The 16,335-nt window shown below is 40.8% G+C and overlaps 1 long non-coding RNA gene across 1 annotated transcript; it reads right to left on the bottom strand.

Moving 5' to 3' along the window:
• Nucleotides 1-8,725: 8,725 nt before the first annotated feature.
• Nucleotides 8,726-13,219, bottom strand: LOC138424395 (uncharacterized). The gene is made up of 2 exons (XR_011250778.1): nt 13,007-13,219; nt 8,726-10,919 (listed from the first exon to the last, which is right to left on the bottom strand). It is a non-coding gene; the product is annotated as an uncharacterized lncRNA (long non-coding RNA).
• Nucleotides 13,220-16,335: the final 3,116 nt, after the last annotated feature.

Here is a 16,335-nt window from a genome sequence, read left to right as displayed (position 1 = left end):
AAACATTTTTTCTTTCTGCCTTGTCCTTCCAGAAATTTGAGACATTTGGGTTCTGAACAGCCTCATCAAGTTAAAAAAGACTTTCTCCCATCATATACAGGAATCTCAAAGTGTACTAGGGAGCTCTAAAGAAAAACCCACCCAACCAATGTCAGACCTGTGGCATCTATTATATTTCACTGAATATTAAGTTCTAATTTTGTTAATTAAGGTCTGTATCTATTAAGATTCACTTCTGAAATAGTTTCTTGTGATTATGTTACATCACTAAGAGGTTTAATTAAGTTATTAAAAAGGACACTCTGAGTTTGTTTCTAAAGCTCATCTTAGTAACCAGTCTTTGAATAAAGAACAGATACCCCAAGATCTACAACCAGGAGATTAACAGCAGGCTATAGTCATTTAAGAAACTAAGTCAGATGACCTGGAGATGTCACTGGGGTATACCTAATGGAAGTACTTAAGTTCTTACTTCAGTTCAGTTCAGTTCAGTTCAGTTCTCAGTCATGTCTGACTCTTTGTGACCCCATGAATCGCAGCATGCCAGGCCTCCCTGTCCAGCACCAACTCCTGGAGTTCACTCAGACTCACATCCATCAAGTCAGTGATGCCATCCAGCCATCTCATCCTCTGTCGTTCCCTTCTCCTCCTGCCCCCAATCCCTCCCAGCATCAGTCTTTTCCAATGAGTCAACTCTTCCCATGAGGTGGCCAAAGTACTGAAGTTTCAGCTTTAGCATCATTCCTTCCAAAGCAATCCCAGGGCTGATCTCCTTCAGAATGGACTGGTTGGATCTCCTTGCAGTCCAAGGGACTCTCAAGAGTCTTCTCCAATACCACAGTTCCAAAGCATCAATTCTTTGGCGCTCAGCCTTCTTCACAATCTAACTCTCACATCCATACATGACCACAGGAAAAACCATAGCCTTGACTAGATGGACCTTAGTCGGCAAAGTAATGTCTCTGCTTTTGAATATGCTATGTAGGTTTGTCATAACTTTTCTTCCAAGGCATTTTACTATTACTGCTAACTATATTAGTTTCTATATTGCCTGTTTCAGGAAGTATTGTCCCTTACATTATCAAGTGTGTGACTGAGGCACTGATATAATGATGGTATACAGTTCCAAATGAAATCCATAGTTATAATTGTGTGACTCTGTATATGAGAAGAAGCAACACGAGGGAATATTTCCCTGGACCAAGAGACTTGTGAGACAGGTGCGGTCTAGACTTGACACTCCCAGGGCCTAGTCCAGTAACAGCACACTGAGTGGCCTATCAGTGAAATGTGCGATAGACCTGGGAATGAGCCTTCCCAGCACTGTCGGACAAAATGGTCATGAAATGCCCCCCAAATGGTCAAACTCGTGGCCATAAAGGGACCCTGCGACTGGAAACTGGCACTTGCTGTCTGCCTCTAGAAAGGTTAAATCACAGACACTACAAAGGTTAAATCACAGATGCTGACCTTCAAAATCCCCTGAATGGAATTCAGGGTGGAAATCAGAAATTAGGTGCTCACTCTGTGCTCTGGGAAAATGAACAAAACAGGCCTTCAGATAGTTAGATATTTTCAGGTAGATATTTTCTTGATCCCATAGTCTTGCATCTTCTCATACTTAGAAAAATGCTAAAATTGTTAATGGTGACAACTACTTAGGCTTATATGTTAATACCATAAGAAGAAGCTAAAGCCTACTTGGACAAACTTAGACAACTGGCTACCTGGATATAAGTCTCCCTAAAACAGCTGTCTACATTGGGGTTTAGACTCCTTCTTCTAAAAAGAAATGGGAAGATTTATTTTGTCTGTTAAGGTTAATGTTGTCAACCTTTCAACTACTTCTAAGTGGGTTTGTTATACCTACATTCAAAATGTATATGAACATGCCAAATGGCTCCAATCTTATAAACAGGGCAGCCCAAGTGTTGACTCTATCTAGACCAGGATCAAAGTTTCCTACCAAATGTGGCCTGATTCTTCCTCTTGCTTGGACCCAGGTTTCTTTTCATTTCTGTTTGCATGGAGTATCTTTTTCCATTCCTTCATTTTCAATCTGTATTTGTCTTTAGATATGAAATGAGTCTCTTGGGGCAGACTATTTATAAGGGTCTTATTTTTGTATCCAGTCTATGGGCTTCCCTGGTTACTCAGCAGTTAAGAATCCACCTGCCCATGCAGGAGATGCAGGTGCAATCCTTGGGTCAGGAAGATTCCCTGGAGAAGGAAATGGCAGCCCTCCAGTATGCTTGCCTGGGAAATCCCATGGGCAGAGAAGCTTGCACCGCAGTCCATGGGGTCACAAGAGTCCGACACAACAACAACAATGCAGTCTACATTTTTTAATGAGAATTTAGTTCATTTACACTTAAAGCAATTATTAGAAAGATTGTACTTACTGACATTTTGTTAATTTTTTGAGATTATTTTTCTAGTTGTTTTTCCTGTGTTTCCCCTTTCTTCATTTGTGATTTATGATCATCTTTCATGTTATGTTTCAATTTCTTTCTCTTTTTTGTCTGTATTATAGGTTTTTTTTTTTTGGTTTGTGGTTACCATAATATTTATACATATAGAAAAAGATGTATATATGTATATAATACATTATACATATGATTAAATTTAGCAGCCTCAATTTTTACTCTATTCTCACCTCACACTTATTGCTTCTGACATAGTTTACATTTTTGTTTTGTGTATTCCTTAACTACTTATTTTGGATATAGGCAGCTTGACCAATTCTTTCTTTTAGCTTTCCTACTAGTTTTATGGGCTTCTCATGTGGCACAGTGGTGAAGAATCCACCTGCCAATGAAGGAGATGCATGTTTGATTCCTAGGTTGGGAGGATTCTTTGGAGTAGGAAATGGCAGCCCACTCTAATATTCTTGCCTCGAAATTTCCATGGACAGAAGAGTATGGTGGGCTACAGTCCATGGGGTCGCAGAGTAAGACACGGCAGAGTGTGCACGCGTGCACACACACACACACAGACACATTTTATAAATGGCTGAACTTTACTAGATGTTTGACTTTACAAATGAGATTATTCCTTTTTTATTTTTCATATTTCTTATTGTAAGCTTTTCTGCTGAGGGAAATCCCTTTAACATATCTTGTAAGGCTGGTTTCATGGTGACAAATTCTTTTAGCTTTGCTGTTTTGTAAAAGTTTTAATCTCTCAATCAAGTCTGAATAAGAGACTTGCTGAATAGAATATTCTTGATTTCAGATGCTTTCCTTTCATGACTTAAAACTTATTGTGCCACTCCCTTCTAGTGTCCAGAGTTTCTGCTGAAAAATCAACTGATGATCTTATGAGAGTTTCTTTGTATGTAACTCATTACTTTGCCCTCACTTCTTTTAATATTCTTTATCTTAATTTTTGACATTTAAATTACAATGCTTGTTGGTGTGATCTTTTTGAAGTGATCTTGTTGAGATTCTATATGATTCCTGGACCTAGAGTGTGTGTTTTCTTTTCCAGGTTTAGAAAAGTTTTTACCTGTTACATCTTCAAATATGGTCTCTGCTCCTTTCTCTCTTATTCTCCTTTTGGGACCCCATAATGTGAATGTTAGTACATGTGATATTGTCCCACCAATCTGTTAAACTGTTCTCATTTTTAAAAAATTATTTTCTGTTCAGCCTGAGTGAAATACACTACTCCATCTTCAGTTCACTGATTGATTCCTTTGTATTATCTAATCTATTGTTGATTCCTTCTTGTGAATTTTTAATTTCAGTTACTGTATTCATCATCTCTGGTTCTCTTTGTTAGAAACTTCTAACTTCTCATTCTGTTATTCCTTTTTTTCCCACATTCTTTGAGCATCTTTATGATCATTACATTTATTATTTATAGAGTAGATTGCTTATCTCTACTCATTTCTTTTTCTTGGATTTTACTTTGTTCTTTTGTTTGAAGCATATTCCTGTGTCATCTCATTTTGCCTAATTCTGTTTTTGTTTCTATGTATTTGGTAGGTTGGTTGTTTCCTGATCTTGGAGAAGTGGCCTTATGTAGGAGACATCCTATGAGGTCCAGCAGCACCCTCTAGTTACTAGAGCTATATACTCGAGGTGTGCCCTCTGTGTGTGCTTCATGGGCCCTTCTGTTGTGTTGGCTGACTACTGTGGACATAATGATTGATGTGGCTAGTCTCTAGCCCTGTTGATTGCTAGGCCCGGCTTAGTACAAAATTTGTTGACTGCTGGTGGGGGAGGCATGTCCTGTCACAGCTGGTTGCATGGTCTGAGGAGTCCCAGTTCTGGTACCCACATGCTGGTGGATGGTACCATAGCCTCAGTGGGTGGAGTCCTCAGATAGTGTCTGCTGGTGGATGGCACTGTATCCTAGGGTAGCTTTCTGAGGGGCTAGGAGCCCTGGGGCTAGTGTCAGCCTGCTGCTATGTGGGATTATGGCCTAAGGGCTTACATGACTGGTGTTGGCTGGCTGGATCTGGTAGGTCCAGATCCAGGAGTACCTGTTTGTGTGGTCTCATGGGTCCTGGAACTAGTGCCAGCCCAACTATGAATGGGGATGGGCCCTGGGCCCTGTGATGGGTGGGGCAGAGTCTCAGTGCTGTAGGGGACTTAGCACTTTCCAGGGCAGCCAGTCTGCTAATAGGTGAAACTGTGTCACTATCTGGCTAGTTGCTTGGGCTGGGGCCTCCCATGACTAGTGCTGACAGGTTCGTGAGCTGGGCTGGGTCCTGTTCTGAATAAACTAGAGGGAGAATAGAAGAATGATACTTGCCAGTGTTCTTATGGTAGGATGAATTCCCAATAATGAATAATGACTCTCACTAGCATCTATCTATGTACCCAAGTTGAGTTCCAGTTGCTTCTTGCCTCTCTGGGAGGCTTTTAAATGTCAGCAAGTGAGCCTGAGCTGAGCTCTTTTCAAATTACTCTTTCTGTCATGGGTCCTGGAGCATGTGAGATTTTGCATGCCCTTAAGAGTGGAATCTATTTTTGATATCACACTTGACATCTTTTTTATTTTGTGTATCCCTGTAGTTATAGTTGATTTTACTACTTTTGTCTTTTAACCTCCATGCTGACTTTTTAAGTGGCTGGTCTACTGCCTTTACCATGTACTTGTCTTTACCAGTGAGATCTTTTTTTTTTTTTCCCCATATGCTTTGTAATTCCTAGTTGTGGTCTTTTCTCATCTGCATAAAGAAGACTAATACTTCTTGTAAGGTCATTTTATTAATGCTGAACTCCTTTAGTTTTTCTTCTCTGGGAAACTGTCTCTCTTTCAAATCTGAATGATAATTTTGCTAGATAGAATATTCAGCCTTTTAAATATATCTTACCACTCCCCCTGGCTTATAATTCTCCCTTTATTCTTCCCCTTCTGCTGAAAAATCAGTTGATAGTCTTATGGGGGTTCCTTTGTATTAGTTGTTTTTTTTTCTTGATGCTTTTAAGATTGTCTGTTTATGACATATGACATTCTAATCATAATATATCTTGGTGTGGATCTCTTTGTGCACATCTTGTTTAGAGCCCTCTGTGCTTCCTTTACCTAGATTTCTGTTTCATTCCCCAGGTTAGGAAGAATTTCAGTGATTATCCCTTCAAATAAATTCTCTCTAGAGAAACAGACATAGAGAACAGACCTATGAACCTGGGGGGAGGGGAGGAAGGCGGGGGGAGGGAGAAGGGGAGTTGTATGCAGAGAGTAACATGGAAACTTACAATGCCATATGTAAAGTAGATAGGCAATGGGAATTTGCCAGATGACTCAGGGAATTCAAACAGGGGCTCTGTGACAATCTTGAAGTGTGGGATGGGGAAGGAGATAGGAGGGGGGTTCAGGAGGGAGGGGACATGGGTGTACCTATGGCAGATTCTTGACGTATGACAGAAAACCACAAAATTCTGTAAAACAATTATCCTTCAATTAAATAAAGTGGCAAAAAATTTTTTCTCTTTCTCTTCATCTGAGACTCAGTTCAGTTCAGTTCAGTTCCTCAATCGTGTCCAACACTGTGAGACACCATGAATCGCAGCACGCCAGGCCTCCCTGTCTGTCACCAACTCCCAGAATTTACTCAAACTCATGTCCATTGAGTCGGTGATGCCATCCAGCCATCTCATCCTCTGTCGTCTCCTTCTCCTCCTGCCCCCAATCGCTCCCAGCATCAGAGTCTTTTCCAATGAGTCAACTCTTCACATGAGGTGGCCAAAGTATTGGAGTTTCAGCTTCAGCATCAGTCCTTCCAATGAACACCCAGGACTGATCTTCAGAATGGACTGGTTGGATCTCCTTGCAGTCCAAGGGACTCTCAAGAGTCTTCTCCAATACCACAGTTCAAAAGCATCAATTCTTCAGCACTCAGCTTTCTTCACAGTCCAACTCTCACGTCCATACATGACCACTGGAAAAACCATAGCCTTGACTAGATGGACCTTTGTTGGCAAAGTAATGTCTCTGCTTTTGAATATGCTATCTAGGTTGGTCATAACTTTCCTTCCAAGGAGTAAGCGTCCTTTAATTTCATGGCTGCAATCACCATCTGCAGTGATTTTGGAGTCCAACTATGATCCAAATGTTAGTACCTTTGATGTTGTTCTAGAGGTACCTTAAACTCTTCTCATTTTAGAAAATTATTTCTTTTTGCTGTTCTGATCAGGCAATTTCCTATTCTTTCAGATTTCTTATGCATTCTTCTGTATCATCTAATTGACTGTTGAATGCCTCTAGGATTTTTAAATTTCAGCTATTCTTTAATTTGGTTAGTTCATTCTTATATTTTCTAAGATTTTGTTGAAGTTCTGAGTTCCTCCATTCTTCTCCCAAGTTCATTAACTATTTCTCTGGACACTTTGTCAGGCAAATTACTTATCTCTGTTTCATTAGGGTTTTTTCCTGCATTTTTGTTTTTCTTTCATCTGAAACATGTTCATCTCTCTTTGACATTTGGTTTTTATTTGAGTTAGGCAAAACAGCTACTTTTCTGGGTCTTGTGTGAGATCATCCTGTGTCGACTGCTTTCACCTGGTGGCTTTGACAGGTTGGCTAGGGCTGGAGTGGGTGCAGGCTGAGGGAGATGGAGCTGAAGGGATAAAGGACAAGCTCAGTCCACAGGGAGAACTACTCGAGGCTGAATTGGCAGGTTGGTGTGGGCTGAAGTGGGCAAGAGCTGTGGGAAGCCCTAAGGCAGCATAACCCCCAAGGGTGTGGATAGAGCTGGAGTAGGTCTGGGACAATGAGACTCTCAGGGGCCTCAAAATGGCATTCACCAATGACAACAGAGTTCCATCAGGTTCCTGCCCATTTGGCAGAACCTCTAGTGTTACTAAATGGATTTCCTTTCAGATAGTGTAGGTACCTTTTAAACCACTGTTTTTTTCAAATATCCAAAAGCAGGTGTGTGCAGTCTGGTGCCTCAGCAATATGCCTCTTTACTACAGATCATTGCATTGAGCGTGGGATTCCTATCTCCATCTTTCAAATCTGGTTCTGTGTGGTCCTTTTATGTGTAGTAGTTGTTCATTCTGCCCTCAGGTAGTCTTCAAGAGAAACTACTCTGTATGTAGGTGTAGATTAGTGTGTCTGCAGCAGGAGGTGAACTCAGAGTATTCCTATGCCATCATCTTAGACTCCTCTGACTATAAAAAAAAATTTTATTGGCTAGTTGAAACATGTTTTCAACACTGTGTTATCTAAGTAAATGGGAGTGACAATATTCCAGAATGTATTTACTGAAGTGTTTAACAAGACTTGTTATAAAATTGTTTCTTAAAAGCTATTTACAACAGGTGTTCAGTAGAGTGTTCTTTCATCTGAGCAGGGAATAGCCAGGAGAGGACAAGAAGGGAAAGAAAGGGTAATATGGAAGTTAGAAAGTGGAGTGCTTCTTGGGACCAAAGTTTGCTTGTTCAATGGAAACATTTAAGTTCTACTTTTTAAGCAGACTTTAATTGTACAATATGGTGTTATCAACTGTAATCATCAGGTTTTTACATTAGATCCTCAGATCTTACTCAGTTTATAGCTCAAAGTTTGTACTATTTTACCAACCTCTCCCTAATTCCCCACACTCTGGCAACCACTTTTCTACTCTGTTTCTATAAGTTTGATGTTGTTGTTGAAGTTCCCCATATAAGTGATACCATGCAGCACTGGTCTTTCTCTGACTTATTTTGTTTAGCATAATACTCTCAATGTCCATCCACATTGTTGCAAGTGGCAAGATTTTTTTTTTCTTTCTCATGGCTGAATTTTACACACATACACACATCATATACCTTCTTTATTCATTCATCCATTGAACACATTTCCTTTGGCTATATACCCAGAAGTATGATTGCTGGATCCTAAGGTGTGGAGAATCTATACATCCTCACCGACACTTGTTATCCCTTCTCTTTCTGGTGACAACCATTCTAACGTGTGCGAGGTGATAATGGTAATTTTGACAAGCATTTCTGTGATGATTAGTGCTGTTAAGCATCTTTTCATGTACCTATTGGGCATTTGCATGTCTTCTCTAGAAAAATGTTAATTCACTTCCTCTATTTTTAATCAGATTGTTTGGGTTTTGCTATTAAGTGTATGAATTCTTTACATATTTTGGATTTTAATCCTTTATGAGACACATGATTTTCAAATATTTTCTCTCATTTCATAGACTAACTTTTCTTTTGTTGATTGTTTTCTTGACTGTGTAGAAGTTTCTTAGTTTGAGGTAGCCTCACTTGTTTAATTTTTAATTTTTTTCCTTTGTTTTTGATATTCCAAAAATTATTGCTAAGACCAATATCAAGGAGCTTTCCCTCTGTGCTTTCTTCTAGAAGTTTTATGATTTCAGGTCTTATGTTCAAGTCTTTAATCTATCTTGAATTTATTTTTGTAAAAATTTCCCCAGAAAACTGGATAAACTTAAGCATCTACCAGGACTTCCTTCTCAACAGTTAGGACTGAGGAATAGGCTTCCAGATATACTTGACTACAACATCTTACTACTTGTAGACCCTTAACTGTAATATCCTTGACATCTTCTTGACCAAAGTCAATTAGTTCTACTTCAGGTCCAAGACAGCAACACGAGAGGCTCCTAAACTCAATTCCTCCTCTGGGTACACTAAATCTACAGCTACACAAGAAGCAGTTACCTCTAAAAGATCTTGAAGGTAGTTGAGCAATGCCCACATCTCAGCTGAATAAGAAAATACTCACAGTGAAAGTGCTCACCAGTCTCCCAAAGGAGTTTGTGAATACATTTAACTCCCTAGTTTTGGCAGCTGCCATCCAAAGGACACACTCTTTGATCACCTGTCTCTGGTGGCCAGTGAGGCTTGCATTTGCTGCGCCCCACAGGTCTGTTAAACAAACAAACAAACAAACAAACAAACAAACACACAGATTTTAACCCACTATCTTCCCAAGGTTTACAGAGGACACAGACAGAAATTCCTTCTTGCTGTCCTTCCTTGCAAGAGGCTTGTTTACCTATTTTAAAATCTTCTGCCTGACGGTCAGGCTTCCAATTTAGGACACACCCAGAGGCGACCCTCACCTCTGACAAGTCTTGGCACACCCTCAACTACTGGGAGCTACAAAGAAGATATCTTGGACTATCAAAGGTTTGAGAGACAACCAAGAGCTCAGGACAGGCTAAGTGATAAGGTTCATCTCCTTCATGTTCAGTTCAGTTCAGTTCAGTCGCTCAGTCGTGTCCGAGTCTCTGCGACCCCATGAATCGCAGCACGTCAGGCCTCCCTGTCTATCACCAACTCCCGGAGTTCACTCAGATTTATGTCCATCGAGTCAGTGATGCCATCCAGCCATCTCATCATCTGTCGTCCCCTTCTCCTCCTGTCCCCAATCCCTCCCAGCATCAAAGTCTTTTCCAATGAGTCAACTCTTTGCATGAGGTGGCCAAAGTACTGGAGTTTCAGCTTTAGCATCATTCCTTCCAAAGAAATCCCAGGGCTGATCTCCTTCAGAACGGACTGGTTGGATCTCCTTGCAGTCCAAGGGACTCTCAAGAATCTTCTCCAACACCACAGTTCAAAAGCATCAATTCTTCGACGCTCAGCCTTCTTCACAATCCAACTCTCACATCCATACATGACCACTGGAAAAACTATAGCCTTGACTAGATAGATCTTAGTCAGCAAAGTAATGTCTCTGCTTTTGAATATGCTATCTAGGTTGGCCATAACTTTCCTTCCAAGGAGTAAGCATCTTTTAATTTCATGGCTGCAGTCACTATCTGCAGTGATTTTGGAACCCCAAAAATAAAGTCTGACACTGTTTCCACTGTTTCCCCATCTATTTCCCACAAAGTGATGGGACCAGATGCCATGATCTTCATTTTCTGAATGTTGAGCTTTAAGCCAACTTTTTCACTCTCCTCTTTCACTTTCATCAAGACGCTTTTTAGTTCCTCTTCACTTTCTGCCATAAGGGTGGTGTCATCTGCATATCTGAGGTTATTGATATTTCTCCCGGCAATCTTGATTCCAGCTTGTGTTTCTTCCAGTCCAGGGTTTCTCATGATGTACTCTGCATAGAAGTTAAATAAGCAGGTTGACAATATACAGCCTTGACGTACTCCTTTTCCTATTTGGAACCAATCTGTTGTTCCATGTCTAGTTCTAACTGGTGCTTCCTGACCTGCATACAGATTTCTCAAGAGGCAGGTCAGGTGGTCTGGTATTCCCATCTCTCAGAATTTTCCACAGTTTATTGTGATCCACACAGTCAAAGGCTTTGGCATAGTCAATAAAGCAGAAATAAATAGATGTTTTTCTGGAACTCTCTTGCTTTTTCCATGATCCAGTGGATGTTGGCAATTTGATCTCTGGTTCCTCTGCCTTTTCTTAAACCAGCTTGAACATCTGGAAGTTCACAGTTCACGTATTGCTGAAGCCACCACTCTATTAATATCAAGACTGAAAGAGGTGACTATTTCATCTAATGCACAGAAACCAACATAAATAATGAAGAAAAATGATCAACAGAGGTGTCAACTACAAATTGGTACTTGCCATGGGCATTTGGCATTTACCTCTGCAAGGATTAAATTACAGGTGCTGCTGCAGCTGCTAACTTTAAGCACCCTGCAGAGAATTCAGGGTGGAGATCAGGAAGGAGGCAGTCTGTCTCTGGAAAAACTGGCAGGACAGGATTTTTGATAGATGTTTTCAGGAGCAGGTTTTGCAAGCCCAATTCTTGTACCTCCTCATATCTAGAAAAGCACTAAATTCCTTCATGGTGACATCTGCTCCTTGTGACTTAACAGAAATATTCCACAAAAATATGTGCTTGACTGTAAGAACTCCCTTTCACCAAAATCACATATATATTGACCTTCCCCCCTTAACTCTTTGCAGCAGTTTCTCAGAGTTATCTGAAATGCTCTCTGCCAGGCTGCAGTCCTCATTTTGCCCCAAATAAAACTTAACTCACAACTCTCACTTTGTGCAATTTTTTTTTAAGTCAGCAGAAGAATATGCCCCCTCTCCTAAAAATAAGATATAACTCTAGAAACAGATCTAAATGAAATGGTCATAAGTGATTTACCTGATAAACAGTTCAAAATAATAGTCATAAAGATGCTTAGTGAGCTCAGAACAATGCATAAACTAAGAAAGAATTTCAACAAAGAGACAGAAAACATAGCTAAGTACTGGACAGAAATCACAAACCTGAAGAATATAATAACTGAACTGAAAAGATTAGCTAACTCAAATACAGAGAAGTGGAATTTGTCCAATCAAAAAAGAAAGAAGAAAAAAAAACAAAAATAAGTGAAGAGAGTTTAAGGGACTTAGGGGACAGAATCAAGTGGGTCAACATATGCATCATAAGAATCCCAGAAAGAGAAGAAAGCAACAAAAAGGTTATTCAAAGAAATAATGGCTGAAAACATTCTTAAGCTGGGGAAACAAATAGACATCCAAATCCAGGAAGCACATAAAACTTCAAATAAGATGAATCAAAAATGACTCATACCAAGACACATTATAATTAAATTGTCAAAAATTAAAGACAAGGAGAAAATGTTAAAAGCAGCAAAAGGAAAAAAAAAAAAGGACTTGTGATACAAGGGAATCCCCCAGCAGAGTTTTCATCAGAAACTATTCCTGGGAAAAATAAAACCTGCCAGTCAAGAATACTTGGCAAAGCTGTCCTTCAGAATTGAAGGAGAGATACAGAATTTTCTAGATAAGCAAAAGCAGAAAGAGTTCATTACCATTATACCAGCCTTAAAAAACTATTAAAGGAACTTCAAGCTGAAACAAAAGGACATTAATTAGTAACAAAAATCTAAAAATATAAATCTCACTGGTAAAGTTAAATATAAAATTAAATTCAGAATAATGTTGTAATAATGGTTATGAACAAACAGTTAAAAATCTACAGATCACTTTTAAGTCTAATAAAAGTTAGAAGGCAAAAGTATTTAAAATAACTAAATACAGTAATTTGTTAACTGATACTAAATGCAAAAAAAAATTGTAACATTAAAGACATAAAACATTGAGGGGGGTGTGTGTGAAAATGTACAGCTTGGTCCAGAGGATCAACATATTGCTGATGTAGGATGTAGAGCTCACCTCCCCCCCCACCCCCCGCCCACAAACACATCAAAAATACATCAACCAAGTGAAGAACTCTCACAGAAATTTACTAGAAACTGGTAAATCTCCTATACTACCAAAGTTGCAAGGAAAAAGTCCATGTTGGTGGGCAGAAGTGGGAGAAGAAAAGGCATCAGAATGGGACTGGTACCCTGGGAGGAATCTGTGAAGAAGGGAAGGTCCATACTAGCAGACTCTCACCTGGAGAGTCCCTTTGCCTGTTCAGAGGGCTGCTGGGACACAGAGAGAGGCTGGAGGAGCCTGGATTCTGCTTGCAAAGAGTGTATTCATGCTGACTTGCTTGCAATCAGCATGGAGAGAAACTGGTGATAGCAGCTGCCACCTCACTGCAATTCTCAGTCTGAAACATGTCAAGAGAGGATGCTAGTACTTACAGTGGCTAGACATTAAATCCTGGGTGGTTGATCCCTGGGAGAGAACTTGGTATAGTTGTGTTGAGAGAGCCCAGAGTGTCTGAGGTGGTCCAAGCTGAACTGAGGAGTTCATTAGCAGGGGCATGGCTGGAGTGGGTCTGGCCTTGAGCCCAGTGGCAGCACTTGCACTGTGAGAATGGGTCCACTTGTGGTGGGCTTTGTTGCAGCACATACCTGGTGGTACCACAGAAATGCAAATCTCCATGGACAGGCCCCGGAGAGGAGTACACAGTAGTTTGCTTCCCTGTGGAAGCACTCCAGCTCCATCAACCCTGCACTGCAGCTTGGAGCCATATTTGGGGCAGATAGGTCCTGGGGAAGGTCTGCCACAGAGTCAGCTCAGGTTGGTCCCAGGTGGATGCAAAATCTCAATTCTTACCTCCTCAGTACTCAGCACCAGCCCATTCCACGCCACAGCCTAGCACTAGATCTAGGATGATCACAACGGAGAAAGGATATTTACCTTGACTTGCTTTGGACAGAACTGCAGATGCTCATACAGGTTGCACATAAGTTCCCTGTGGCCATATGGGCTTCATGTGCTTTAGCAGTCACCTCCTTTGGGACAGGGCATGCACTTTGTTAAGCCTTACCAAACCCAATCTTCAGGGCTTCTACTACAACAACTGCAGAGCAGAACCTACCCCCTAGCAGGGCTGTGGTAGCCACTGAGCAAAGAGGAGGCCCTACCCACATCCAGCACAGGTCTGGACTTCACAACAGCAACCACACTCTTATCAAGGGGATAACAGCCAGCACACTCTAAGGAAAGACAAGGCTCGCAACATGTCAAAATCAGTCCTTACACCAAAAACATTGGACTCACACAATCTACACAGTGGTGCTCCCACATAAGCAAACCCCTTTAAGACCGCAATAGATAACTGTTTCTCCTGAATTCATAGAGACAGAGAAAGTTAAGTAAAATAAGAAAAGGAGAAGAACTATTCCCAATGAAAAGAACAGGAGAAATTCTCTGAAAGAACAAATAATAAAACAGACCTCACCAGTCTACGAAACCCCAAATTTTAAAAAAGGTATTAAAAATGCTAAAGGAATTAACAAAGGTTACTAAAGAGATCTTCATGACCAAGATAATCACGATGGTGTGATCACTCACCTAGAGCCAGACATCCTGGAATGTGAAGTCAAGTGGGCCTTAGAAAGCATCACTAGGAACAAAGTTAGTGGAGGTGATGGAATTCCAGTTGAGCTATTTCAAATCCTGAAAGATGATGCTGTGAAAGTGCTGCACTCAATATGCCAGCAAATTTGGAAAACTCAGCAGTGGCCACAGGACTGGAAAAGGTGTTTTCATTCCAATCCCAAAGAAAGGCAATGCTAAAGAATGTTCAAACTACTGCACAATTGCACTCATCTCACAAGCTAGTAAAATAATGCTCAAAATTCTCCAAGCCAGGCTTCAGCAATATGTGAACCGTGAACTTCCTGATGTTCAAGCTGGTTTTAGAAAAGGCAGAGAAACCAGAGATCAAATTGCCAACATCCACTGGATCATGGGAAAAGCACGAGAGTTCCAGAAAAACATCTATTTCTGCTTTATTGACAATGCAGAGTGCGGGGAGCCAGCACAGGAGATCCCACCTATGACAAAGGTTATGAGGAAGAGACCTGACGGGCAAAGGCGAATCAGGACTCGAGGGACCCCCTGGACCTGCTTGAGCATCTACCCAAAAACTAGAATCTGTCTGTCTACTGTTTACTATATTATGCCTTTCACCAACTCTTCCGACACCAACGGGGGCCTATCCCCAACCACATTTCTCTGAAGAAGATCAGCTTAGAGCTTGAGTTAATAAGTCTCCTGGGCACAAGAGGAGTGTTTCAATTCAAACCCTTCTGATGGCTCTCTAAATTACCTGACAGGTTTATCTGGACTTTTACAACTACGCTTGTGACTGTTTACAGCCTCCCATCCACGAGAGGCAAAGGAAGCTTAAATAAAGCCTTTTGAGGAATTAAAAATTATTAGAATAGTACTGGTGAAGGGTTTCATTGTTGAGCCAATGTTTGCTGCCAAATTTCATATTGTGTGCATTAATTAACATACTTGATATATAGAAATATAAGTAGTGGCCTTGATATTAACAACACTAAACCTTGAGTTAATAAATTCTTTCACTGTTATAGCCCACTGTACCTTTGCCCTATAGGAATGCAACTTTATCTACTACTTTCAGAGAATGGTGCCTGACTTTAGAAAAAACACTTTTAGAGAAAATAAGCTTTCTGGTTAACTAACCTTTATCAGAAGAAAGGGTCATAAAATGTTAACAGGCCTCCTGGCCAGAAGATGATGTAAATCACCTAAGACATCTGTATACCGATGGGTATGCAGAAAGAAAGCCTGGTCTCGATAAGGGTCAGGGCTGCTGACCCTGCATGACTCTGCATCTTCCATTATTCTCTATGTACAAGTTAAGGTATAAGAGCTCTCTGTGAAAATAAAGTTGCGGGCCTTGCTCACCGAAGCTTAGTCTCCCTGTGTCGTTCTTTCCTTCCTCCTCTTTCTTTTCAGTCTGACTCCCTGGAGCGCAGGGGCCCTCTGAGTTCACTTCTCTGCCTGGGCTTCTAAGACTCACTTGAGAAGATGCCCAAGGTGGGGCACATTCAGTGATTCAAGAGGGCGCATGTGGCCTATGTGAACAGTGCAAGTCTCATGCTGGGGCTTTATTAGCTTTCTGCATAAACCAAGGAATATCAGCCTCTTTCTCTCCTTTATTTTCTTAACTGCAAAATTCTTTCCTTTTCTCTTTCTCTATCTTTCTCAATCACCAACACCATCACCCTGGGGATAACCCTGGATCCAACCGGGGCTGGACCCCGGTACCAAAGCCTTTGCCAGTGTGGATCACAATAAACTGTGGAAAATTCTAAAAGAGATGAGAATACCAGACCACCTGACCTGCCTCTTGAGAAACCCATATGCAGGTCAAGAAGCACCAGTTAGAACTGGACGTGGAACAACAGACTGGTTCCAAATAGGAAAAGGAGTATGTCAAGGCTGTATATTGTCACCCTGCTTATTTAACTTCTATGCAGAGTACATCATGAGAAACCCTGGGCTGGAAGAAGCACAAGCTGGAATCAAGATTGCTGGAAGAAATATCAATAACCTCAGATATGCAGATGACACCACCCTTATGGCAGAAAGTGAAGAGGAACAAAAAAGCCTCTTGATGAAAGTGAAAGAGGAGAGTGAAAAAGATGGCTTAAAGCTCAACATTTAGAAAATGAAGATCATGGCATCTGGTCCCATCACTTCATGG

Source organism: Ovis canadensis, chromosome 19, assembly GCF_042477335.2.
Source record: "Ovis canadensis isolate MfBH-ARS-UI-01 breed Bighorn chromosome 19, ARS-UI_OviCan_v2, whole genome shotgun sequence".
Taxonomy (NCBI): Eukaryota; Metazoa; Chordata; class Mammalia; order Artiodactyla; family Bovidae; genus Ovis; species Ovis canadensis.
Note: the sequence above shows the minus strand (reverse complement) of the source record. Positions and strands in the feature narration are given on the sequence as shown.